The sequence below is a fragment of the Pezoporus wallicus genome, unplaced genomic scaffold (genome assembly GCF_028554395.1).
Source record: "Pezoporus wallicus isolate ANWC-B61680 ecotype Strahan unplaced genomic scaffold, APGP_CSIRO_Pwel_v1 contig_4816, whole genome shotgun sequence".
NCBI lineage: Eukaryota > Metazoa > Chordata > Aves > Psittaciformes > Psittacidae > Pezoporus > Pezoporus wallicus.
Window position 1 is genome coordinate 80438 of NW_026640990.1, and position 26839 is coordinate 107276.

General features: G+C 37.4%; 1 protein-coding gene across 2 annotated transcripts in view; it reads left to right on the forward strand.

Annotated features, from left to right (window-relative positions):
* The window catches only part of NRG3 (neuregulin 3), a 409865-nt gene that overhangs the window by 1827 nt on the left and 381199 nt on the right, over window positions 1-26839 (forward strand). The gene's annotated exons all lie outside the window — the stretch shown is intronic.

A 26839-nucleotide genomic window follows, 5' to 3' on the forward strand; every position in this document is an offset into this window, starting at 1 on the left:
CAAATCTAAGAATTCGGGCTGAATCTGAAATGCATTTGGTTTGGGTGCATCAACTTTCAGCATCTCGTAAAGGTTATCTAGGACAAACGCAATCCGTGCCAAAAGAGCTTATGCTGTTTAGTGAAATGCTCAATTATACCGTTATTATACTCATCTTCTGCGTTTTCTTGGATGCGGTAGGGGAAACGAGGAGCCATGTGTCCTCCATTAACTCTTGGTTGCTTCTGGTACAAACGTCAATTCAATTGAATGCTACCACCTGATTTGCTTTTACAGCCCATGGCTCCCCTTTTGCATGCTAATGTATGGCTGTTCAGCTCAAGGATTTTGTTAGCGCGTTATTTGAACTTTATTTTGTCCATTAAATCTATTTTCTGATGAGCCCTGAGGCTGGAAATACATGCAGGGCGAGCTGATCTTGTGAATTGACAAAATCGGGAGAACAGCAAATTGGACGTGTGGGTGGATGTGCAGGTGGTGGATGGCTGGGAATGATTACGAATAAAACTATCACTAAATCAGAAGAGCAAACAAAGCAGTAACTCATTTCCCCAGTGTCTGCTACAGTAATTGAGAGAGAACCTTCCTTTACAGGTGTGTCTGAGCCTGTTTGCTCTGTGGGTACAACCCAAGGAAATCAAATAGTTACCAGAAGGAAACTTACGTGGAGTTGGACCCTACCCATTTCACTTGGGTGTAGGGAGCTGTGTAGGGCACTTAAAAACAAACAGGCAAAGGGAGCCTGATTCTCAACCAGTGTCTCTGTTTTCAAGTCTTGTGTGAACCAGACATGTTATGTGGTGTTTCAGACTGCTGTGACCTGTGTGAGTTTGAAATGCTGCCTGGCCTTGTCAGGTAGGATCTCTTGGGGTATAAATGCTTTCTTCCAATCTATCCTTTTCTCCCCATGTCATGGTTGTCTTTTTGGGGGTGTGTGAGAAATCCACAGCAATTTCCACCCCTCTGTGCTGTCTCCTTGCAAGGCACATTAGGCAAGAATATCCTGATTAATAAATAATGTTCATCTGGCAGGACTCTCCTCCATGCAAGACATACAAAGGAAGAAGAAAACCCAGAATCTTGAAATGTTCCTGGCAGTTGCAGAGTCTTGTAACCGTTATTTGTTTTAGGGAGACTGCTAATACGTTTTACAGCAGGGTGTTTTGCCTCATTAAATACAGCTCAGTTATAGGATGAAATACAAGAAGTGCAAATCCAGCAGAAATTGACCCTGTTTGGGCACATTGGTAGCAGAGATTATCATTAATGGAAGATTAAATAGATTACATAAAAAAGGGTTTGAATTTGTAGGGCATGTGGAATATTTTTTTAAACCCTACAGCTGTACTTTTCTGATACATATAAGCATCTCTGAGGATATATGTAAAATTCTCTGAGGCTGCAGTATCCACTGGAGGGGAGGGGGAGAAGAAATGCAATCTTTCTGCCATAAGATGCTGACATGGTGTGACCCCAAAACAAGTATCTGCATCAGCCACTATCAGCTCTTAGGAAGAAGGATTTTTTTTTAAACCAAATTCATCCTCATTTCCCAGGTTGAGCTGCATGTTCCTTCTGTGCCCACTGCTCCAGCTGCTGTTGAAATGAAAGTCATGGATTCCATTGTAACATGTGAATACAAATCTGACATGACAAATCTTACACCCAGCTTTCAAAATAGTGCACACCCTTGTGTGATCCTCTGGCTTGGCAAGGCACATACGTGGGCAGGAGTCATAGGTTATTTAGCATTTCACAGCTTTTGAGAAAGGAAGCAGCTGTCTTTATGTATACTGGTTCATGTTGTAGTTTGTTTAATTGTTTTAACACGTTAGAATGGGCTCAAAATATGACTTAGGAAAGTGGAAGGCAAATCGGGAGCTATTTTTTTATAAAGCCGGATGATTGCCCACCTGAAGCAAATGTTGGTAAAGCCTTTTCTCTGTGTGTGCATTCATCTGAGAAGATGTTGTGAAATCTCTCTTTTTTTGTGGGTGTACATAATGACAATAATTCTTGGTTGTGTTTCACTCAAAGTCAAGCTATCTGTTAGCTGTTTTGAAAGTTCTTGATGAAGATCCTTCAGGTTCTGACTAAGCAAACGCCAGTTACTCATCAGATCTCTCTCTGTCTTTTGTGCCTGCCTGTGTTTGTCGTGATCATGCATGGACTGTGGCTTTTCGGCACGAGCCTCTTTATCCAGTGCTCAACGTAAAATTCAGTCATTGATTTAAAAAGATAGTCCAGTCTGTAGATCAGAAAAATCAACCAAGTGACTGGAACACACCAGTGAGGTTTTATTTTTATCAAGCCATTGGCTTCATTTCTGAAGAGTCATGCCCTGATTTTTCCAATATGCATTTTTCATGGTGTTCTGGGTTCTTCAGTAATATTATCTTTAAATTGAGATACTGTACTTATAAGAATTCCTGTGTGAATTCAGCTATGAAATAGCCCTGCGGTTTCTCTTGTGTTCGTATGACCAAAGGCTAATGCAGAGAACTGAGGTCAGGCAGGTGGGGCTTGACTAATGCATGGTAACGAAGGAAAGAGACGTTGCAGAACTCTTAATCAGTGTATCTTGTGAAGTCCAGTTGTGACCTTTTTTTATGACTCCGGATTGCAGCCTGAGTATTCTTTGGTTTCCTGTGAAAGGTTTTCTGGTCCAGTCGTTTATCCTAGTCATGCCTCTGTCTGTTTGATATGCATGGCATAGGTTTAAGTAACAAGCTTCTGGCAGATGAATTGTTACCAACACTGACATTTTGGTAAAAGCTGTTTGTTTTATTTTGCACTGACTCAAATATCTTTTTCACATTAAGGATGACACTTAGATGGAACTGCGGGGTTTTCACCAACTGGAGGGTGTTGTGGGAGGTGCCAAACCATAGTAAAACCAGACCTCCTCTTCCTAGAGCTCTAAAACATTCTGCCAACAAATGACATGTATCTGTGAATACTTCACATTATGATCATGAGCTGTCATTGAAATCAAGGGGAGCATGTATGACTGTAAAGCACATGCCTTTAGCATCGACTAAGATTAATATGTCAGTTATTTATCAATCTGTAATAGAACAAAAGTTGTTGAATTAGGAGAAAAACATACTGAAGCGAACAACTGGGAGTTCAAAAAGCAGTTGCTTTTTCCTCATTCCCACTTACTTTCTATTCACATATCATGAGTCAATGTACCACAGACATGATTAGGTTTATGTTTCCCATCTTAAATACTTGAAGGGTACTGTCAAGATGAAATACAGAATTGTAGTCACACCACTGAAGTGGAAGTTATTGTAATTTAATTTTATTTTATTCATATATTACAGCTATATTTTGTTTCATATTTTTCAATTAAGTTGGATGACACTGGACTTAATACCATTTCCCATATATAATCCTCTTTGTAGTTAGGGACTAGCACAGTTATCACTGAGTTCATAAGGAAGTGGAATGTTTAAGTGAGGCCCACTCACAGATACATACATTGATTCTGTTCAGATATATTTCCTTTCTGTTCTGCTTAATTAAGTGTTTATTGGAATCCCTGACCTAGGAGAGCTTTCACAGCACTGGTATGATGAGAGGAAGGAATGTTGCTGAAATTACTCCATGCTGCCTTTTAACCCAGAAGAAAACTTTTTTGGAGGTTATAAGGATTCTCATTACATCAGTTTAACTTGTGATCACCAGTAAAAGCCAAGTCTTGCATTTTATTTATAATTTTTTTTTTTTAGCATCTATACAACAATGTTATGTGATATATTATATGTTGACAACAGAATACCGTTATTAAATTAAAGTATTGATTCATTGCAGAGTATTATACTGAAGTGATGTCAGTGGTTTGTCTAAACCCACAGAAAATGGAAATTAAAAATTAAAGCAAAAGACCTGTCTCTATCTACAGTATTGTGTCTAGTGTTGCAGTACATTTGTCATCTGACTCAATGCTTTGAAATCTCCTGCAAAGCCCAGTAAATACATGATTGGTATGGATTTGGCTTTGACTTTAAATTTGATAGCTGATGTAACTTTCAGGAAGTACCTAAAACATACTAATGTTTGGCTTTTGCTGATTTCTCCATGACTTGCTTGGAAGCACAAGGAAAAGTGCCTAGTAAAATTGTGTAGGACCACCTGGCCACAAATAAATGCATTTGCGGAGACTTTTGTATGTTTCTGAGCCTGGTGATTCCTTTCTTGAGATTCTGTGTGGTTCGAACAAGTTTGCAATGCTCCGGTCTTAACACCGTGTGTGTGTGTGTGCGTGCGTGTGTGTGCGCTTGTGCACACAAAATTCAGGCAGGTATTTGTGCATTTGCACAGTACTTGTTTTTGAGGAGGATCAGGACCTCAAAGACTGTAGTAATCTCAGGATCAGTGTTTGCTAATCAAGACAGCTGCTTTGGTTGCAGTGCTTGTCCTTGCAGTGTAGTCCGGAAAAGAAACCTGGAGGTTTAATAGCAGCGAACTAGACTGAATGCCGAGTTAAAGTGTTTTTTTTTTTTTTTTTTAATTTGGAAGTCTGTTTCAGGTTCTGCTGTGTGCAGGGGATTCATTGTCACTGTTACTATTAAGCTTAGGGTTTGTGTTTCTTTTTTTCTTTTTTCATTACAAGTGTAGACATAACTCAGTCAGGAACATCACCATGATGCTTTGTGTAATGGAGATGATTTCTTACTCTGAGGGTCTTGGTTCTTGGACCAATTATGATGAGGGTTAGAAGCGTCATTTAATAAGGTGCTGTGCTTCAGATCAGAACTGGTGCTGTGTTTCCTCATTGCTCAGATCTAAATTTCAAAGGCGGACACCTCTTAAACCTGCTTCCATATTTTTATTATTCCATAAACCTGCTTCCATAAACCTTCCCCTTCATACCTAGTCTCAAGTCACTCCATTGAGTAAAGCACATCTTCAGTGAAGAAAAGTAACTCCCTGTGAGGGCTGAGGAGATAGGCTTGCCAAGTGAGGGCACTTTTGACCAGGACAAGGGAGAGGATGAGCATTCAAATGGCTTCTAAGTAACACACAGAGGAAGTGAATGCGTCTAGGTGGACAAGTGCTTTTTGAGTAGGTTTTTACTTTTTGTCACGCACGTTTCTGGGGCCCCTTGGTAAAATGCATTCAAGAGGAGAAAAATAAACAAAGCACTCACAAGGAAAATTAAAATAGCAGCTGCATTTATAAATTTTAGTGCCCTTTTTGCAGAAGAAATACCTGATAGGATGAAGTCTTCCTGGTGAAATTTGGTGATAGTAGTAGGGAAAAATACATATACTAAATGCTTATTGCTAGCTATTAAAATGTTTGTTTCTGAAACTTGATCACCCTACTCAATACTGCTCTAGCAGTATTTAAAACTGTAGATAAAATAAGTAAACTCTAGAAAATTCTTCCAGTATTCCATCATTTCTGTCCTCCGAGGGCAATATTTTGCATTTCCAAAGTTGTGTAGCATGTAAATAGGAGGATTCTGTCCTTTTTACAACATGCTACTCCTGATACTATTCAAAGAGAATTCACTTCATACCATGTTTAGTAACAGATTTATTTATGTTTTTTTCCTTGGAGTAGTTTGATTTTTGTATTTCTGCAAGAACTAAACCTTTGGGAAGAGCTCGGGTAGAATGGAGAGTCCAATAAAATCATAACTGGGTGAAAGAATGAAAATCTTTGGGCTGAAATACCAGAAGAAATTCCTGCTTTAATCACTGTAAAATAGGCTCAATAACTTGCAAAGTCTCCTGTTTTTGCTTTAACGTCTTCTTCCTGTTACTATTTGTTTTTATGGCTTTTCTTTTTAAGATTTGAATTAATCTCTTGGCAATTCTAAGGGACCTACAGTTGTGTCCCATTTGCATTTTACAGGGAAGATGCACATTAGTAATGTATATATATTGGTAGTGTATTGGTTGCTCTTTGTGGAAAAATGAATTCTTATTTTAATCTGTATGAAAAGACCTTTCACTGAGGCATTTTGCACTGAGGCATAACCTTCTTAGCAAAGAATTGAGGGAAAACCATCTTGATAGTATTCCATATAGAAGCTATGCTGAATTAAGTAGTTTAGAGTCTTTGGTTTTTATGATGAGATTGCTTTATGGACAACTTTTGCAAACTTATAGGCCCAATTTAGAGTGTGCCAGTGATGCCTTTTCTCTTTTTAGAGTTATGCGTCTGCAGAATCGGGGTCAATTTTTGTGAACATCTGTGTGATTATTACTGTGTCTTAGATGGCAGTACAAATGCTTTCAGAATGCCTGTGTAAATAAGTGTACATCAGCTTTAAAGTTGCCAGCATTATTTCAATGTACTTAGTGGAACTGAGATTCCAGTATTGCATTTTCTTTGTGTGTGTGTGTGTGTGTGTGTGTGTGTGTGTGTGTGTGTTTAACGCTGTCTTGAAAAATACACCATTGTCATGTCTGTTCTTTGCCCAAAATAAGTTATGTGGTAAAATCTTTCTGTTCTGGGGGACTATAATTGCTTAGCTGTAGACTGTCACAGGTCCCGTGGGTCATGAATTATTTTGCACATCACTTTTAAACTATTTCCTTACATGTTTTTTTTTAACTGTTCCAGAAAATAATACTTCCAGTTTTGTACAGGTTTTCTCTGTATTCCTCAGCTAGATGTATGTCAGTGCTTTTTCCTAAAGCTTATAGATAGAAAATATTTCCTAAAATGTTAGAGATGGCAAGTTGTGTTTTAAGATTTAGTTATTTTCTGAAATAGAAATTATGAAATTATTCTCACATTGTTCACTTCACAGCATTATTGCTGTTAAAGTTCAAGATCCTAGTTCAGTAGGAGCTGTGCCTTGATTGCTGGTTGTTACCAGATAGAGGGGCTATAGCACTGTGTAACAGCAAACCATTAAATTAGTATTAATAACAAATAGCCTTTTTTCCAGATCTGATTATTCTCACTGATGTCAGAATTCGTAAAGCAAGCATTTGAGATAAGATGGGGGTATTCTCTTGGAAGGGCTTTGGTGGCCTGTTTTTACTGCAGTGACAAGGTTTTTTTTTTTTTCTCCTAATGTGGTTGGCAAGGAAAGTAGAAAATGTACAATCTAACCTGCAGTTACTGTACTGCTTCTAAATGCACCCTCTATTTTAACAAAGCAAAAAAAAAACAAACCCTTGCATCAGAAAGTGTTGCTAACCCACAAAATTGTGCTGCGTTGTGCAACGGTAATGTTTACTTTTGTCTCCCACTTTAATACATAATAAAATTATTAATACATAATATGCTCAGAGTGGCTGAGTGTTGTAGCTGGCTAACCTTCCCAGTGTCAGACAGATACTGTTGAATATAAAAAAAAGATGTAGGGAATATTTGTTTCCTCTCTCCCTGGTGAATTACAATAAAAGTGGTCAGAGGGTTATCATTAAATGCTGTCCCAGAAGTTTTGACTTGGGATTGATAGCGTAATATTTACTAAAAAAAAAAAAATAAATAAATCTATTAACTATCTTCCAAAGGGGTGTGGAGAAGAAATTAATTTTCTTTTTCAATCTCTTGGTGAATGTACAAAACGGGAGCAGGGGTTTTGCTTTAAGCCTAGATATAACCTGTACTGAAATGGTGGTGATTTTCCTGCCATTTAGGAGTATCAAATATTAAGATTTTGTACTGCTAGGGTTCAGTGGACAGCGGGTTCAGGAACTTAATGGAGGGGATTATTCTGGTTTCTGATGAGTGTCAGGGCTCCTGATTTAGAAGGGTAGAGATTCTTTTGTAGTTATTTCATAAGTAGCTAAACTACATTAGTCTTTAGCCTGAAATCTGTCCCAGCTACTTAGGGGTCATAGTGTTAAAAGTTCAATCTTTTTTTTTTCTTTAAAAAAAAAAAAAAGTACCACAAAACCCTAAAAAGCCTAAATGCCACACAGAAATACAGACAACAGTGACTTTTTCCTTAAACAGTTTGGGTTTCTTTTACTTTTAGATTTCCATCTTTATTTCATAACATGTTAATAGGGCATACCATGCATTTCAGAGGGTTAGTTGCTTATTTATAAAGACCGTGCTCAGTGTAATAATGTTGATTATAATCTGTTTCAATCAATCAAAAATGTTAGTGAGAAAGTTGCAAGCTAAAACAATTTCTAAATTGTAGTATTGAACAGCTGAAAATATTAATTGAATGCTTTTTCGGGGTTTATAGCATTCACAATTTTAAATTCATCGATTATCTCAAAGCAATGATACAGCCTGCTACTAAACTGAGATTGTATACTTCTGCAGCAGGTTTTCATAGTGCACACAGATACTCTTCCTGCCAAAGCTGTTCTGTTAGGAGGTTATACCTTTGCCTCATCTAATTACCTTCTGAGCTGTGAAGATGATGACATTGATGCTCATAATGATAATAAAAGCAACACAGAAAATTCACAGAATAGTTTCAGAATCATAGGTTCGAAGGCTCATTTGTAACGGGAAAGTGAACATTTGCCACTTGGTAACTGCTGTCACCTTGCCTTAGAGAAGAAAGGTGGTGGATGGGCAGTGGAGAATACGGCATGAGCTGTACCCATCCTGCACTTCTGCGCAAGGAGCTCTTCAGCACCGTTTGGCCTGATCTGGTAAGACACAGCCTTTGCCTTGGCTCTGTCAGCATTAACTATCTTGACTTGTTCTCTGAAAAAGCACAGAGGGAAAGAAGTGTTGCCAATACCTTTTTGTATCTGGAGCACATTCATTACAAAGGCTTACTTACTCCTAAATGGAAAGCAAGAATAGTAACTTAATGTTTTAAATTGGTTTCAGAAATATCTGCCTGCAGTAGGGAATTCTTACAGGTTTTAGGTCTTTGATGGCTGGATTTAATCTGAAGATAAGAATCTGAAATGTTAGTGTGTGATACGTTTAAGAGGGGAAGAAGAGTCTGATATTGTAATTGTTATCTTACAGGAGATTAAAGAGATTGCTTGCATCTGCCGAATTTTAGTAATCGGCTACACTACAAAGCTTGATTACACCTTGTGTTTACATACACTTGAAAAGCTGTCCTCTGTTACTTGGCGGATGTAGGAGATGTGTAGCCAGCTACCACTGAAGCCAGCTACCAGTGGAGTACCCTAAATCAAGCACAGTTTGAGGAGCTACTCCTCATTCCTTGTTTGTTTGTGGTGCATATTTTGGAAACATGAGCAGGTATTTATTCAAGTTGGATAATGATTAAAATACATTTATCCCTGAATTTAACAGTGATCCTGGCTGCTAGTAGGCAGACATAGGCTAAAAGTCCTTAGTATAAATAGATTATAATAGGTAGGGTAGAGTCCTGCAGTGAGGGTGAGGTATGCTAGGTGATAAGAGGATTAATGATTTTTGTGTTATGTTTCATTTGCATACTGTGAGAATTTTGTCTATTTAAAAGCAGTGTAGGTTTATTAGGGAGCTTATTTTTTGAAATGCTTTTAAGAAGATACTGTAAAATTAATTATATCTAATTCAATGCGTTTGAATTATTTAGAGATTATTTTTCAACCATCCCTTTACATTCTAACAATTTTTTTTCCAGGTTTGTAATTCTGTCTATGAATCCAATCTATATGGCAGCATAGACTTTTGAACTTTTCCATTAACAAATACTACTTAAAAATAAATCTAGTATATTTTGTGTAATGGAATAGAATTACAAACTGAGGAACTCATGTGTAACTGGGTATTCAGTGGGAACTGTAGGCTGCTCTGCAATTCTGTAAGAATCACAGCAAGTAGCAGAGTAAACCACAGACAGGCACTAGACTGAATGTTTTACATGAGAATTAATAATTAAAGCTTATTAAAGAATATAGAGTCCAAATGTAATGAAGCTGTTCTAATTATCACCAGATTTTGGTCCACCTCTGCATTGGCAAGAGGTAATTAAAAGCTTGTAAGTTCAGTTCAGCTCTGCATAAACAAAGGTTGGAGTAATCAAAACAGAAATAAAGGGCATATGAGGATATTAGATTAAATGTACGTGATGTGCAATTTTAGTAGTAGTTATGGAAAACAAATTGATGTAAAAAAACCCCAACAAACCTTAAACCCAAAATGTAGTACCAGAGATTCAGTGTTATTTCATGTCTTTGTTAGTTACTTTATGATTTCCTACATTACAGGGCAAAATAACTTTTCTCACTAGGTAGTGAAAAGTGTATCTTATAGTGCATAGATCGAGATACTTTGTGTGAAGACAGTGCTCAGCCTTTGGCACAGTACTGTACTGCACTTAATCTTTGGAGCTCTGCCCTTTGTTACAATTGAAGGAAATTACCTTGTTGTTCCACTTTCACCAAAAGAAAGGTGACTTTAGTGTAGAACTGTTATAATAGACAGCTGTTACAGAATAACTTAATTTTCAGAATTTTGGCTTGCTTATTAGACTGCAGTTCATCCCCCAGAGGTATTCAAACCTCAGTGAAAATAACAGACCACAGATCATTGGTTACTGGAAGTTAAGAGACCAGGACCATCACTTCTCCTTAAACTCAGGTTTTCTTATTTGCGGAATAAGAAGTCTCATGGTAAAGAGGCACAGATGAGAAGTGAGAGGTGTGTTACAACGAATGTTCAAAAAATAATAAGGAAATACACTTCACAAGTCTTATTTTAAATTTCAGAAAGTACCTGATATCCTTGAATGTGCTATTGGTTGTGAGATCATTTTCAGTAATTTTCTGTCAGTGATATATATTAGATTTTAGAATTAAAGAGGAAGGAATGGAAGCTTTTATTCTTTTTTTAGATGATTTAAAAGCACATCTCCAAATATAGCCAAGATATGTCTCTGAGTAATGGGGCTGTATGTGAGACACCCTAACAAGCCAGTTACTCTAGTTCATAAGTCTTTAGTTTTTGTCCTGCAGTGAGTTGAATGAGGTTTGAATTCAGGATACGTTAGGCCAAAACCTGCCATTATGACAACCCCATTTAAATCTTTTAAACTTAATTTTATAGTCAGCTGTCACTAGGAATTTAGTAACTACTATGTTTTATATTGCTGTCTTGTTATATTTTAGAACTGAAGTGTTATTGTTGCCATATCTCACATCAAAAGGAAGAAACACTTTCAGTATGAGGTAGTCTTCTATAGATAGAGTCAAAATGCTCTCTGAGTAGGTGGGATCCTTAGCCAAATCCAAAACCAGTGAGATAAGTGAGAATAAGTGGGCTCTAGGTAACGCTTAAAATAAACAATTACAAAGGAGTGACTTGCTTAGCTTTGTCTGTTGTTCTGCATTTGCTCATAGCTGACTTTTATTAAATGCAGCTATGCTGATCTCTTAAGAAAAATCTCTTCAACAATAATAATGTATTTATTACAGCAGATCTCAATTGGAGAGTGAGACAAGGTTTGTAGGAGAGGTATTACAATAGATCAATACAACAGGAGAAAAACTGGCCAATACTTTGTCTCTTTGGTGAGGTAACTGATTTCCTTTTCGCTTTTCAGCCTCTTTCCAGTGGTAGAATTCTAACACCCTCAAAGGTTTAGGTATGTTTTTTTTTAATTAACTGAAAATGTTTTTCATAACTTGAACTGATGTGCTTAGCTTTGAAGTATAAATAAGTAAGTGCGAACCTCGCTAAGTGTTGTCCTATTTGCTTATTTATCCTGCTTGTTAGGTTTAGGGTCTAAAAACAATACCTGTATCAGAGAAACTTAACAAAGGTGGGTGAGAAACTGTTTATCATCTTAAAATTCTCACGTATTCAGATCATCTTAGTAGTCTGGAGGAAGGTTTAGTATCAGTAGTTATTATTGAAGATTAATATTATGTTAACACCTAGATGTATGACTCCAACAGAGACATTCACATTGAAGGTGCACTTATTATGAATTTCAGAGCCTATATGAAATGGTTTATTCTGCTGTTTGAAAACATGTTTTGGTAATAGCTTTTTTTTAATGCCTTTAGGCCATTTAATTGTTGTTAAGTGGCATAATATGCTGTATGGAGTGGAGAGCTGGGAGTATTTTGGTTGCAAATAGGATAATGAAATGGATTGAAAACAAGGAGGAGTAATAAACAAATGGATTTTTACTATTAACAGCTACCTTGGGCTCTGCATCCTATTTATGACCCAAGTATACCATATGCACCATCTAAGGTGGGATGTCTTTTCCACCAGGCAATCATGGAGTTTACTACAGGTAGTAGTCTGTCTGGGCCTGATCCTGCCCCTGCTGAAGTACTACTAAAGCTATGTTAATTTTAATAGTAATGGACTAAGCCTGTGGACCATCATTTGTTACTTTGGAAGTCAGTGAAAGCTCTGCATGTGGCCTGATGTGGGACCCAGTCAAACACAATGTCTGCCACAGCTGTGCCCAGACATCCATTTTACTGAATGGTGGGCTGGTATCTGTGTAGAAGGTTTTTGACAGGGCTTTTATATTCTGCATAGAATCATAGAATAATTAAGGTTGGAAAGGACCATAAGATCATCTATTTCCGACGCCCCTGCCATGGGCAGAGACACCACACACTAAACCATGTCACCCAAGGCTCTGTCCAGCCTGGCCTTGAACAGTGCCAGGGACGGAGCATTTGCAACTTCCTTGGGCAGCCTGTTCCAGTTCCTCACCACGCTTACAGTAAAGAGCTTCTTCCTTATATCTAACCTAAACTTCCCCTGTTCAAGTTTGAACCTGTTACCCCTTGTCCTATCATTACAGTCCCTGATGAAGAGTCCCTCTTCAGCATTGCTATAGCCCCCCTTCAGATACTGGAAGGCTGCTATGAGGTCTTCACGCATCTTCTCCAGGCTGAACATATTTCAGTTGTGATCGTGTGGCAGGGTGCTCTGTTGGAAGTCAGAGAAGCATTAGGATCAGTTAATTTTTTCTTTTTTTTTTGGGTGGGGGGGATGTCTTGGCTTGAAGTTGTTGCCTTGCCTCTGCGTTTTCTTGGGGTCTCACAAGTGAAGCTTTGTTAATGACGTAAGTCATTTGTAAAGAAACCCGCACTGTAAGCTTCAGGTCTTAAAAGGAAACTGTTTAAAAAATGAAGTATTAAGTTTGTGAGATAAAATGTTGAAGTAAGGTAATATTTATCCATTCTGTCAATTAAGGCAGCATTTGTAACCTAAACAACTACTGCACTAATCTTGGAGAACTAAAGACCTCCTCAGTGACCCTATATTTACTCTAGTATGAAGCAAATGGCTAATGTAGGTAGATTCCTGGTATCCCAAACAGTTCTGCTTGCCTCTAGTATTTTTTTGAGCTTCATGAAAGAGGTGTCAGTGGTTAGAATTTCCCTTCAGAAGTCTTCATTTGAGAAGTGTCTGTTCTTCAGTAAGTGAAGTCATATTGTGGGAACTGAACTGCCAGGGATTTCAAGGCCATTGCTTAGTAAGAATTTACATTTAAACAGGTAGAAGTATCAAATGCCTTTTTCAGAAGAAAAAAAACAACAGCCGTAGTTCTCTAAAGTCCCAGATGCTTTCTCTGTAACCCATGTGAAGCTCTACCAAATGACCGACTTTTTATAGAGACAAGCAGTTGATTGCGTAACTGGTATGCATAGTCACTGTGAAATGCATCACAGAAAGTGTGATTTTTAGATGATATTGTAAACACACCTATAATAAAATTAAAAAATAATTCACACAGTATATTTGGAGTTTTTACATTAAATCAGGATATGTATTGTGTGCAGTTCTGGTGTCCTCAACATAAAAAGGACATGGAACTGTTGGGTTGGAACAAGTGCAGAGGAGGGCCACAAGGATGATGGGATGATGAGGGGACTGGAGCACCTCCCGTATGAAGACAGGCTGAGGAAGTTGGGGCTGTTCAGCTTGGAGAAGAGAGGGCTGCGTGGAGACCTCATAGCTGCCTTCCAGTATCTGAAGGGGGCCTATAGGGATGCTGGGGAGGGACTCTTCATTAGGGACTGTAGTGATAGGACAAGGGGCAACGGGTTAAAACTTAAACGGGGGAAGTTTAGATTGGATATAAGGAGGAAATTCTTTCCTATTAGGGTGGTGAGGCACTGTAATGGGTTGCCCAGGGAGGTTGTGAATGCTCCATCCCTGGCGGTGTTCAAGACCAGGTTGGACGAGGCCTTGGGTGGTACGGTTTAGTGGGAGGTGTCCCTGCCCTTGGCAGGGGGGTTGGAAGTAGATGATCTTAAGGTCCTTTCCAACCCTAACTATTCTATGATTCTATGATCAAAGGAGTATTCGGTACTGCACATTTTTAAAACTAACTGTAGTTTTTTGCCGAGTCCTGCAACAGGCATGAAATCTCATCTATTCTCCTGTATTTGCTTCTGAAAGCATAGACTGTAATAGCTATATAGAAATTTCATTGATGGGTTCTGTAGTATCTTAAATAGGGACAAGTAACAGTCGCAAGTGATGCATATTTTGGAGGACATGTACATGATAAATTTAACAGAAGCTGTCTTTCCTCATTTCATTTTTTCAATATATGCTGTGCTACCTGTGCTTTACTGGTGCAGTGAAATTGTGAATGCTGGTTCCAGTGTTCTGTGCTGATTATTCTGTTGTTGCTGTTCAGTTAAGCTTTTCCAGAAACACACGGAGAGAACAGAACAGTAGAGGTAGGAGCAGAGGTCTTGTGCTCAGAGGGAATGAGAAAGACTGATTTATATGCTTGGGAAATCAGAAAGCCGATGGAATCATATATATTGTGAAGATTTAACCTGCTTTCTCGTAGGCCTAATTTATTATGATAAAACTCCTGCCAACAGGTGAATTATTGAAGAGCTAAGAAGGAAATTACCCCAAGATGATGTACTGTGTTCACAATCAGGTAATACAGTCTGTGATCAGTTCCTGTTGTGCTCTCCAGCGGGATTCTGTAGCATTTCTCCCAGGAGTTCTCCTGGGATGGGGACACTCGGGAAGAGAAATAAATAATATGTGCTGGAGAAAGAATTCTACATATCGTGGGCCATTTTGATGGATCTTTTCAGTTCCCCCAGCAGAAAGATTTCCTAGGCAGTTGAAGATGTTGTATTGTCCATACTGTTTCTGCAGTCTTGAGTTGAATAAATATTTCGTCATCACCTGTGTTTGTTATGGTCCACCACTCCTGCCTGAACCTTGCTGAAAAGCTACTATGAGTCTCAGTGAACAGAGAATCATGCCCCAGGAGAGAGTGTTCCCTGTAATGGTGCTCACAACATTCTTAATTTCCTTTTAGTATTATTTAATCCCAAATCTAGTTTTCAGAAAAATATACCGTGGAGAGCAGCCAGGTCTTTTAAAATTCTACCTAAGAAGAAAAGTGTTCTGAATTCAGAGTGTCTTGTGTAACTACTATGGAAGCCCATTGATGGTATTGTCTTGCTTGTTTCTTGCCCTGTACCATCTGCCTTAGTTTCCATTTCTCTGCTGATTGATGTATTAGAGTCAGAAATACCGATGTAGGCAACTGCAAAACATAAATTCAGTACTTCCTGTTAAGAAGAGAATGGCTCTTCTGCATTCAAAGCTCCTTTAATTTTGAGGATAATTCTTATAGTTCTTTTCTAGTCTATAAAAATCCTCCAAAAGTTTTTGGAGAGAGATATATTTGGAATATCTTGGCCCACCTTTGTAAGAGTTAAAGGTGTAGCTTGATATCTGTCTATCTGTTTGTGATTATCTGTCCTGTTCTAGAAACCCTTGCTGATGCTTCTTTTATATAAGTGCTTCATTTTCTCTAGAAGTGGTTCCAACTGGAAATACAAAGTTTGTAGGAGATGTTTCTCCATCATATTCTGTGGTAACGATCAATGCACAGAAGTAATTTATTTTATATGCAGTATCCATAATTGATGCCTGATCTTTTAGCAGAACATCTGATTCTTTCATAGCCTTCCTGTGACTGATGCACTTAAATGCCTTATTTATTGCCTTTACCTAAGAGCTTTTAAAATTCTCTTGGTTTTCTGAATAATTTGCTCTGGCTAGATTTTATTTTTGACAGGATGTGTTGTCATTTAACTTGCTGTCTTCTCCTGCTGTTTTCTTACTTTTAGGAAGAGGAGTAATTCCATACCTTCCTGGATTAGATTGCAGCGTAATTTGAAATTCTGGTATTTTATATTCTCAGGTTTTTCCCCTTCCATTTAATTTTTTTCCTTTTTATTTCCAACTTCCCAAGTGTTCTGAAAAGCTTCACCTGTTACTTCCTCATGCTGTTGTCTTCCTTGTCATCTCTCTTTTCAGTCATAACTAAGCTGCATCATGTGCTCGTGTTTTGAATCAGCTTCTGTTTTTCCATGAGAACTGAGTGAAAACTGGTTGTTCAATATCCTTTTTTTTCTGTTCCAAGAAGCAGCTGTTCAACATGCTGAAGATTTGCTGCTAGAAATATCAAAATAATAGACTATAGGAATAGAATCACATTTTCCCCCTCCCACAGTGGGGTAGAATTTTCTGTGTTTGCTTATATCCATTGGATGGCAAGTTGTCAAGTTATCCACTCTCCTCCTGAATCTTTTCTTACCTTCTTTCATGAGGAAGAGTTTGAAGACTTTTTTTCAGCTGTAACAATGCTCAAGTTCCTCTCTGCTGGAGTTTTCACATGATCATTGCATTTAAGTGAGTAATTTTTATATTTTCTTTACATGTTGAGAATGTATTCTCTGTTACCCATGGGGATAATGTTTTCTTATTGCAATATAGATCTATCTTCCAAATTCTGTATTGTGATTCCTTAAATTACATTCTTGGTATGGATATGCTGCATAAACGTGGCATTTTCTTAAGCGTTGTGTAGAGCTCAAGTGGATGACTTCACACAGTGGGCCCTCCCAGTAAGCAGATCCTTATCCTTCATGTTCCCTGCCAGTTCACATCTGGCTGTGGAACTTAGGGATTTTTTTTTTTTTTTTTCCCTTCAATTTCATCTCTCTGCTGGACCATCTGAGAGCTGCAATTCCAATTACATGAATTATTTGTTGACCGAAGAACAATCAGAGCAGCTTGACTCTGATGAAGGATCGGTTTCCTGTCGGTTTCTTCCTTCAGAAGGCAGGATGCTCATTTGGGGAGAATTCCAAGGATGCTTTGATGGGATTTCCCATGCTTTGGCACTTCTGCATTCCTTTCCTTTACAATATATTGGGTTTGCAGCTGCCAGATTTGTCTTCAAAGGACAAATACATCACTGAGAAGGCAGACTAAATCATTCTATCCTCTCCTCAACATATGGGATAGTTTCTGTCTTGTTTCACTTCTAACTGCTTCTTGGTTATATATAATCACTTTTGCATATGCATGCTGCTGCACTTTTGCTTTGGAAAGTTGTGTTTGTGGGTGTATATTTCTAATTTCAATAGAGAAAAAAGTTGTTTTTTTTTTTATTTTATTAAAGTTACCTAGCTAATTTCTGAATGACCTTTCTGCACTTCAGGTCATTATCTGGTACTATAAAATTCCAATATAATATTAAATTTGGGTGGGTGGGATGTGTATTCTGAATGACAGATGTCTTAAAAAATGTTCCATAATTTTAAAAGAGGTCCATTTTCCACTTAAAAGTAAGATTTCTGGGTTTTATGATTCCTTTTCGCTTCCCAAGGAACAATTTTGACTTCCCAGAGTATTTCTTTTTAAATTTAGTGCCCTTTTGACACTCTCCACTTCTGCATTTAATATTCTTGCTGTTTTGCAGAAATGATGATAAAGTGAATATTTTAATGCAGTAAGAAAAGAACTTTAATGCAGTCAGTTCCATTAGGCACTCCTTAGACACGGTACTAAGTAAGCTTTATTTTGATCAGTAAATTTCTAGTGGCTTTATTGTTTTCCTGAGTAGGTAATTGAGTGAAGAATAACAGTCTTGAATGAGAAAGCCTTTACATTCTGTTCACATTCCTCGACGTTTAGAAGAAGATACAGCAATGCTGAATTTAAAAGGACAATCTGAATATTTAAAAATATTCAATTTTATTGCATATTAGGTAACACCACACTCTGTTTAATATTGTAGTGGGATCCTTTTTTATTGGCAGATGTGTAACATGTTCCAAGATGTATGAATGCATTTGGTTTTAAAATGTTATGTGCAATAAAACTTCTACTGTACATCAGTGAGAGAATTAAGCTAAATTCTGTTTCATACTGTACTTAACCACTTTTCTTGGTCATGCAATTAAAATGTATCACCACAAATCATGTACAGCCTAAATAGTGGTTCTGTAGAACTCGGAATAAGCATTTATCAAGTAAAATAGTCCCTTGCATATAAGGTCGTGAGTTAGAACAGTGTTAAAAGGGTAGCATAGAAAGTATGGGATTAGTGGTTTAAACAAGTGCCCCAATCTGTTAAAAAATTCTGAGCAAACAGCAATTCCTATTACAGGTAGCCCCAGCTATTCAGCACCAATCCTTGCTGCTAAAAATGTCATTTGGACTGAGTGTCCACTTCTTTTCTTTCTTGGAAACATTGGGATATTTTTACTTCTGACTTACAGTCACTCAATAGTATACTGTATTTTCAGATTTGTAATGGGCTCGGGTGACATCATAAGCTTTAGGATACTTATTTCAAAACCTCTAACAATTTGCCCAAAGTGGTTTCTGAAAATGCAGAGTACTGGTAATATGTTTATCTAATATGATAAATGTTGGTCTATTATAATTTGCCTGTTGAAAAGTTATTTTTGTCAACCAATTTATATGCCCACTTACTATTTTACTTATGATTTACACTTATTTTACTGCATAAACTTTATAATCCATTGCTTTTTCTAGACTAAAAAATGCTATTTTCAGAGTACTCTGACATAAGCTTGCAGTTTCTATGGTGTGCCCTTGATACATCAGTGTGTGGGCCTCCAACTTTTCTTCTTACCATCACCAACCTCATTGATTCACTTGGGTTATACCAGTGCGTTTTTTTTTCTAAAACATTTTTGAGTTTTCTAGTGTGGGGAGTGTGTTGGTTTGGGGTTTTTCTATATTTGTCCCTTTCTATTTTGGAGATCAGTATTTATGAATTCACAGAATCACAAAAGCAGAGCCTACTAACTGGTCCCTTATTTTGTCTTCTGACAGTTTCTGACAGTGCAAGTTCAGGTATAATACGAGGATTTTAACACCCTGTTGCCCAGTCTTTGAGCTCCACAAAGTTTTATTCTAGTGTTTTGCAATACTTACCTTTGGAAAATTTTTCTAATGTCTAATATGGCACACTTTTGTCCATCCTCCTGAGGTGGAATTGCCCGAGTTTGGCGTCCTTTCTTTTTGTCATATATGATTTGTTTGCCGTTCATTTTCTGTGCTGTGAGGTTGATAATTTCTGCTTAAGTATCATACCTTGTGTTTGTCCCAGTTGAAGAACTTAAAAGTTATGCAGAGTTGGTAATTTTTACTGCTTTGGTCTAACAAGAACTCTTACTTGAAATACTTGAAGTGAAATACTTCTATGGCACAGACCAGCAAGAATTGTTTCCTTTAATATAATGGGGAGACATTAATGTCTTTACAGATATTCCATGACGTTACTGGAGTACCCCCCCGTATGAAGACAGGCTGAGAAAGTTGGGGCTGTTCAGCCTGGAGAAGAGAAGGCTGCGTGGAGACCTCATAGCAGCCTTCCAGTATCTGAAGGGGGCCTATAGGGATGCTGGGGAGGGACTCTTCATTAGGGACTGTAGTGATAGGACAAGGGGTAACGGGTTCACACTTAAACAGAGGAAGTTTAGATTGGATACAAGGAGGAAGTTCTTTCCTGTAAGGGTGGTGAGGCACTGGAATGGGTTTGCCCAGGGAGGTTGTGAGTGCTCCATCCATGGCAGTGTTCAAGGCCAGGTTGGACAGAGCCTTGGGTGATATGGTTTAGCGTGAGGTCTCCTTGCCCATGGCAGGGGGGTTGGAACTGGATGATCTTAAGGTCCTTTCCAACCCTAATTATTCTGTGATTCTTCCAAGAACAATTTGTAGAGATTAGGATTGAGTGAGGTACTGTTGGAGGATTAGCAATTGCTTAAGGTGTTCTGAGTTGACAGCTAGTGGATAGCTTTCCCTGATAGCTCTTTTATAGTCCACTGCAGCTGGATAAAAATCAGTGAGAAAGTGAACTTGCTTGTTTACCCATTAATTTGGGTTTTAACAGATGAGTTTGGCTTCCACAGTAAGTTGTTTAATATATCATCCCCATCTATCATGATCTTGATAACCTCAGTTAACACACTGATTAATCCTCAAATTCTTCTTCAGTAGTTCCCTTCTTGGTAGCACAATGTGAAGGGAAGTGTTCCTGGCATGTCTGAACAAACAGCACACTTGCTGCTCAACACCCAGATTAATAGAGCCTGAAGAAAAGGAACCCTCTCTTCCTCCTATTTCCTGCTTTCCCTATGTGCCAAATAAAGCTGTAGTTATATTAATTTATGTATTTGTTTGGTTTTTTTTTTTCTTAATGTTGCACATTTTGCTGTTATTTGAACTTAAAAGTAGTAGTTGCCCTTAACTTCATTATTAATAACTGGAATGCCCAAAACACATTTCAAATGTCATCATAGAAATAGCAAACATGGTGTAAAATAGCTTTATTTTTAAGGACTTTTTTGTGAAGCCACAACCCTTATATTGAATCTAGCAGTATTCCCACAGTTGTAAACTGATTTAAGCACTCTCTATCTTAACTTTAGCTGTTGTATATGTTGAATATTGACTGTGGGACAGTTCTTCCCTTTAAAGTTTAGTTACATGGAATAAATACAATCATATTTCAGTTGCAGTATTTTCACCATTTATGTGGAAAAACATTCATTTTATGCCTTCACTTTTTAAATATGAAAAAAGTCTGATATATTTGTGAGAAGTCTGAAAAAAAATGTTTTTTTTTGTTATTGTTGTTTTTATTTGGGTTTTGTTTGTTTTCTTTGTTTTTTTTTGGTGTTTGTTGTTTTTTTTTTTTCCTTCCTTAGCAGGAACTAACTACAGAGATTTCTCTGAAGTGGGCAGGAGTGAGGAATAAAGGTTTTAGTAAGAAACTTACGAAGAAATGAAATATGTATGTTGAGTGAATAATATTTAGGCGTAAACTACATGGAAAATGATCTAGATACCATTTTTATAAATTCAGTAAATTAATGTACGGACAAGCTATTACAGGAATTACTGTACAAAATAAGCAATTCTGTACTACAAAAATAATCCCTTTTACACTTTTAAAATTTTGCTTTAAGTAATAATGAAGAGCTTTACTTTATAACCAAACGGCAGCCTCTAGGCTGTTGTTACAAGAAACGTTTCCTTTCCTGCCATGCCTGTGGTAGGATACAGCTGTGACAGTGTTATCAATGCCACATCTGACAAAATGTTGTAGAAAGATAATGGAATTTTGCAATTATTTTTTGTAGGCTTTATGATGCACATTTCATTTGTACTTTCATTTGTTTCCTAATGCTGGTGATGGATTCTCTTTGGAGTACAGCATGAACTAGATAGCAAACATATATTCTTGAGATCTGAGTGAATGTTAGAATGTGTATCTTCTTGTTTAGAAAAATTTTTCCTGGTGGACATAAGTTAGTTTATAGGTTTATGTTCTTATGCTTAACATCTTGAAACAAATTACAGTATATAATCTTCTTAAGCAAACTTGTTGTAAATAAATGGTAGTTTTAAGTGTCTAATCTTTATTTTCTACAAAAGCAAATATTAATCCTTACTAAGCCAGAAAATGAGTAAACATAAGTCTTTCCTGTCTTTGGTGGTATTTGCCAGAGTGGTTTCTTTCCTGTGTCTCCGCAACTTATAGTACAGATGAAAACTGTGACTCAGTTTTAAATGTGGAAGACCAGTGTGGTGCTCTCATACATCCCTGTCTTTTGACCCTGTAGCCACGGGGATGCTCCAGGGTTCATGACTCCTGCTGACATCCCCAGGGCTTCCTGCAGCACTGGCCCACTTGAGCATCAAGTGCCAATGGAAATCTTTAATGTCATCTGATGATCTCTCCGCCATTGTGATTTTGCCTGATGGCAGAAGCCTTTTAAGAGCATGTTAATACTAGAAGTAGTTTATAATTTTTAAAACAATTAAATTATTAATCTGTTGTTAGTAGTAGAAGGATATTTAGCTTTAAGGACAAGCTAGACATCACTGCTGTATCAGTTGGAAAAGGAGTTTGAGCAGTGTTACTTTATCCCTAACAACAGAGAAACGTGTCTGGAGCTTCTTCACAGTAGTGGTCTTAACTTCTGCAGCACTATGGTTGTCTCAGAGCTCTGCTAACCCAGGAGTATGTGATTTAAATAGGACACACAAGACCAGCTTCTAAACAGGGAGAGGGCGGTACATAGGTGATAACACATATCAAATGTGTTGACATAGTTTTGCCTCCAAGAGCTGACAACACTGAGTTCAGACAGTGTGTAGCTTCCCTTGCAGAACTTCTCTTAACTCATCAGTTGAGAGTATTTGTTAGTCTCAATCTTCTGCACTGGAAACCTTCTTCAATAATAACACCCCTGTTGCCATAGAGCCCTGTTTATTCAGTGATCTTAATGGTGACATAGCATGTTGAAGCAAAAACTTCTGTTAAGTCACAGTATCACAGTATCACAGTATGTTAGAGATTGGAAGGGACCTCGAAAGATCATCTAGTCCAATCCCCCTGCCGGAGGAGGAACACCTAGATAATGTTACACAGGAATGAGTCCAGGCGGGTTTTGAATGTCTCCAGGGAAGGAGACTCCACAACCTCCCTGGGCAGCCTGTTCCAGTGTTCCGTCACCCTCACTGAGAAGAAGTTTCTTCTCAAGTTTAAGTGGAACCTCTTGTGTTCTTTGGAGTATAGCACTGAATTAAAAAGCCTGCAGAATGCAGGGAAGATGATCAAACATTTCTTTATAGGTAGCAACTTTCAGTCTAGCTGGAGGAAGTCCTCCTTACTTCGCCATTTGGTTACTTCTTGCACAGGAGAGTACAGGTTAGCCTGGAAGGCTGTAAGAGCTGGGCTGCCATCCTGCTCTACTGCATAGGGTATCACGTTGATTTTATGCTACTTACTTTGTTGCTGTTAAGATCTTTTGCTTTTAAAGCAGCTGGGGAAAGGACTTCCCCTGTTGTGGCTGAAATTTTTGGTAGCAGATGATTCTTTGATGTAGTAGACAAAGTGAAGACGTTATGCAAGAGTGGAGGCTGAAATGCTCAATGTTCAGATTGGAAACAGTTTTCTGAGTCATACATAGATACTTGAAAGTGGGGACTTGTGGTTATAGGACCCAACCTAGTATTTGGTAGTGTACAGATCTTATCTTCAGCAGTCTTTAAAATAAATACTTAAAAGATGAGTGTTTTCAGTAATGTTTATCAACTTCCAGACAGTCTTTAAATTTCTACAACTGTTGATAACATCTAATGTCAAAGGGATATATGCAAAGAACAAAATTCATGCTTCAATCTCAAAATTTTTTTTTTTTTTAAAGACTTGTAGATTTCTGTGACAGTCACAGTAGCCTTCAATGCCATGTGCAGATACACATAAAGAACAAAGTTTGTGCTTCAGTCTTCAGACCATTGTAAGAATCCTGTTGCAGGGCTGATCACTCTGTGTGGTGCTCCAGTAGTAAAAGTCTCTACTCAGGAATGAGAATTTTCAGAAGTGTTTGGATTACTCTTTGCGTCTACTCTTACAAACAAGTCTTCAGTCAGACCGGAGTGTCATCTTAAGTATGGCATAGTGGATGCCATCTTTGGAAAAAACTGTTTCTCAGCTCTTAATTGTAAATTTAGACTTTTGCTGGTGGTTTTTACTTGAGATGTGTGAGCTGTCGTTGTTTGTCATAAGTCTACCCTAATTCATGCAGTGTAATTCAGTTTAAACTACAGTTGTGTATGTTGTTGTGTATGTAATTAACACTTTCATTCCCCCCCCCCCCCCCCCCCCGAAAATGGTGAACTTTGAGTTTGTTATGTATTTCTAATCAGTATAAATACAGGCCTTTTTTTCTAAAGAAAATAATCATACAGGTCTTTAAATTTATCATAAGGGTAGGGTTTGACTTTCACCCCAGATAGTGATCTTTTTTTATTCCACTGTTCGTAGGTAATGGAGGGAAGATGCTAGTCACTTCTATAAATGCTTTAAGGAAATCAGAAGCACTTATAAAACTTTATTTACTGATCAAGTTTTCGTATCTAAATAATCCTTCACTGACCAGTCACTCTGGTATAAACTTTCAGCTTTCCAGCTGCCTTTCCTCCTATCGTTCTGCAGATTTTGAAGACTTGGGAAAAGAGGTGGCTCATTTATGGCCAGTGTTTAATCAGTTAACAGAGATGGTGTTTCTCTTCTGATAATGCTTTTTAAAATCCAAGTCACTGAAGGTTCTTTCTTGTATGGCTGCTGCTGGTACACAGTTGTGTTTTCTAACTCCTTTTTCTGCTTTTCTGGGAAGAACTCAGCCTTGCTGTTGCTAACACAGGTCGGAGACAGCAGGCTTAATGTTCTTTCTTACTGTAGTCCCTTGATATTGGTCATTACCCAGAGATTAGTTTCAGGTCATTGGCCCAGAGATAGCCAAACATCCCGTCCCTTCAGGTTTCCCATCACTTTGGTAATTTGGTAGGTTCATTGTGTCTCCTAAGGAGTACTCTCTCTGGAGTTTTGTTATTTTTCTTATTTGCTTGTGACAGTATCAGTAATACTAATTTCACCTCTTTCCTTTTAGCAATTCTCAGCCCTACAGCGATCATTTTTAGGATTATCTAATTGTATATGCAAAACATACTACTTATTACGGGACTTAATTTCATTATAACTACATGTAAGTCCATCATGAATACTGCCATAATGCTTTAATTTTAATTTTTAATAAGGGCTTTGATCCTGAAAATAATTACAAGCATTCAGTTATAATTGTGTATTATCAATCTGTATTATGTATATGTATTATTATGCAGAGAACTTACTCACATGTACTGATGTACAAGTACTTGCATAACTACATACTTATTTTACCACCTTTTGAAGCACACTGTTATTGCCATATATGCAGTAACATTTTTCAAGGCCACTCAATTTTGTCTTCAGTAGTGATTTAGATGCTTGGAAGCCTTAGCCCTAGAAGGGTAATATTTATCCTCCTAAGTGTGTGTAAATGATTCTGGTGTTAAGCATATAAGTCATCCCTTTCAACCTAATGTTTGTAAAATTGACTAATTGATTGCTAATATACATGCATGCACACACATTTTGCTTTCTTCATTACCTAGGTGTAGCCTCTGCTGTCCTCAGAACATACACTTTGTAACAATGTGAAAAACAGAATCTTAACATCTGAAGAACAGCAGAACCGAAGATATACAACATTTTTCCTCATTGCAAATTAAAAAGGTCCCTTGAAATATATCAGCATACCTGTGAGTTTATGAAAGTGTGAAGTACAAGTAAGAAAACTTTCCAGTAGTTGGTTTGCTGTTTTTTTGTTTTTTGTTTTTGGTGGTGTGATGTGTGGGGTTTTGTTCGTTTGTTTTCAGGTTGAAGAATATTTATATTATTTTATCTCAGCTCTCAAAACATGAAAAGATGTTTCTGGTTCAGCTCACTAGTTGGCTCATGGGGAGTCTTTGTTTCTTCAGCCTGCCTTTTAAATTAGGTGTTATTCCTCATGGACCACAGGATTTTCCTCTCCCCCATATCCTGCCTTGGAAGATGAGTAGAATAAATGTAGCACGCTTATTCACATACCATTTCCTCTTTATTTATTCCTTTTGGGAATGAGGAAAGGACTTGTCCTGTCCTATGGATTCTTTAGTTGGTGTTCTATGCAAAATACTATGGTTACCTTAGATTACATAGAAGACACTAATTTTGCTCTGCTATTGTTAATCTTAAATTAGTGATCACTGAACCAAAAGTGATTATGATAATTTTGTTTGTATATAAAAACACAGTGTAGTCAATGTTCCGGAGTAAACATGTTACACTTGCCACTTTAATCAATAAATATATGTATGTGAAACTGAAAGCAGTTAGGAGCAAATGGAGTGGGAGGTAATACTGAAACATAAGAATACCAGTGATAACTGGGAACTGTGCAAGTCTGGTTCGTTAGATGCCAAAGAATACAACTCATTAATCATGAAAGAGAACTTCTTGAATCAAAAAAAAAAGTGATTGAAAGGGAAATGAATCAAGAAGGGTGTAATAAGGATGAACAATAAAAATAGAAAAGCTGAAAGTGCTCCATGTTAGGCAATGGGAAAGTGCTAAATGATATCAAGAGTGTAACTAGAAAAGAAAAAAAAACGAATTAATGTAGTTTACAAACTATTTGGCAGGAGAGACATTCTAAAAATAGCGTAGGTCTAATAATAGCTAGGTTGGTAAAGAATAGTGGAAACAAGGATAAGAATATAATTTAAAAAATACTTCAGAAGAGAGAAAGTGTGTATCATGAAAAACTAAGTAAATACGCTTTATTTTTACAAGTAACTAACTAATGGATTTAATAATTTGGTATAAAGTTTGAACTGCAGGTCTAGGTCACTTACACTGAAAAAGAATATTCCATGTCTGGATAAGGAGCTTTCTGAATGACTGGTATGGACTTTTAAGCAGTTAAGGTATCTTACATAAGTTCAAAAAGTCTTGTGAATGATTGCTAATATCGAAGAGCTATAAATGTGTTGAATAGGATAAGTGTAGATGAGGTAAAGTGACAGCCATTCTGGATAAAATCATGGTAAAGCTCATACGGGAAACAGCTGATAGTTAACTAGCGGTAATCTGATTTGTAGTAGTGAAGAGGAAGTCTTGTCTGATTTTTAATATTCTGAGAGAATCTCACGTCCAGCTGATTTATACCTTTGCAGTTGTATCCTTCACTTAATTTCATCACATGACATTGCA